The sequence below is a fragment of the Limulus polyphemus genome, unplaced genomic scaffold (genome assembly GCF_000517525.1).
Source record: "Limulus polyphemus unplaced genomic scaffold, Limulus_polyphemus-2.1.2 Scaffold7405, whole genome shotgun sequence".
Taxonomy (NCBI): domain Eukaryota; kingdom Metazoa; phylum Arthropoda; class Merostomata; order Xiphosura; family Limulidae; genus Limulus; species Limulus polyphemus.
In genome coordinates this window covers 32558-33717 of record NW_013673015.1, presented here as the reverse complement: position 1 = coordinate 33717, position 1160 = coordinate 32558, and the positions used below count along the sequence as shown (strand labels likewise).

The 1160-nt window shown below is 37.9% G+C and overlaps 1 protein-coding gene across 1 annotated transcript in view; it reads left to right on the top strand.

The window, feature by feature from the left end:
* Positions 1-1160, top strand: part of LOC111089799 — a 12680-nt gene that overhangs the window by 4867 nt on the left and 6653 nt on the right. The gene's annotated exons all lie outside the window — the stretch shown is intronic.

Below are 1160 nucleotides of genomic sequence, written 5' to 3'. Positions count from 1 at the left end.
AGTATATTGATTTTATGTTTGAATTCATAGGCGGAATTCCAGGGGATGTAGAAGCCTGTATGAGTTGATTTTTTTTTCGGTGAATTTTGGTTTTGAACTGTGTGTCGGATCTGATAATGTTGAGGTTAAGAAAATATAACTGTTTGTTATTTTCATGTTCAATGATGAATTCAATGTTCGGGTGAATGGAGTTTATGTGTTCAAAGAAAGTATGTATATGTGTGGTAGAAGTGAAACCATCAAAAGTGTCATCGACATGTCTGTACCAGTGTAGGGAGGATAAAGCGCGGATTGTATGGCTTGTGTTTCGAATTTGGTCATAAATACGTTGACGAGAACAGGTGAAACAGGGTTGCCTATGCTTAAACCATCTGCCTGAAAAAAAGTTGTTTTTCCTGAAAATGAAGCCGGTTTTTGTTGCTGTTAATTCTAAGAGGGAAACAAAAAAGTGTACTTGGGATATGAATTAAACTAAGTGAACTGGGGATATGAGTTAAACTATTAGAGCCATTATGATAGAGGTCAAGTGCAATATTACAAGCTCCCCTGATGAGAACTTCGGTGAAAAGTGACGCAAAGTCAAAGCAAGCCATCAAGACTTTTAGGTTTAGTTGATTTAATGTTTCTAAAGTTAAAGACATTTTAAATAAAGGAACCTGTGGGTGTTAAGTAAGATTATATATTTACCAAATGTTTAGTTAAACGAGCCCTAAATTGATAGTATAGATCGTATGGGGCAGTCCTGTTTGTGTGGTTTGGGAATTACATAGAGTTGTGGTGTGTGAGAGTCAGTTTTCTTTAGCTAAAAATAAAGATCTTCAGTAATTAGTTGTCTTTCTTCATTTGTGACAGGGTTTTGTTTCCATTTTTCGTCAAAACGTTGTACATTTATAATAAAGTTTTCTTTATTGCCCATTCAAACCGTCTGCAAACTTATAAGTTCTAAAAAGTGGGTTCCTCAAAGTCATCAAATTCATCGCAGTTAGCTAACTCTAACACACCCATAAGGCCCGGCATGGCCAAGTGGTTAGGGTACTCGACTCGCAATCTGAGGGTCGCGGGTTCGAATCCCCGTCCCACCAAACATGCTCGCCCTTTCAGCCGTGGGGGTGTTATAATGTTACGGTCAATCCCACTATTCGTTGGTAAAAGAGTAGCCC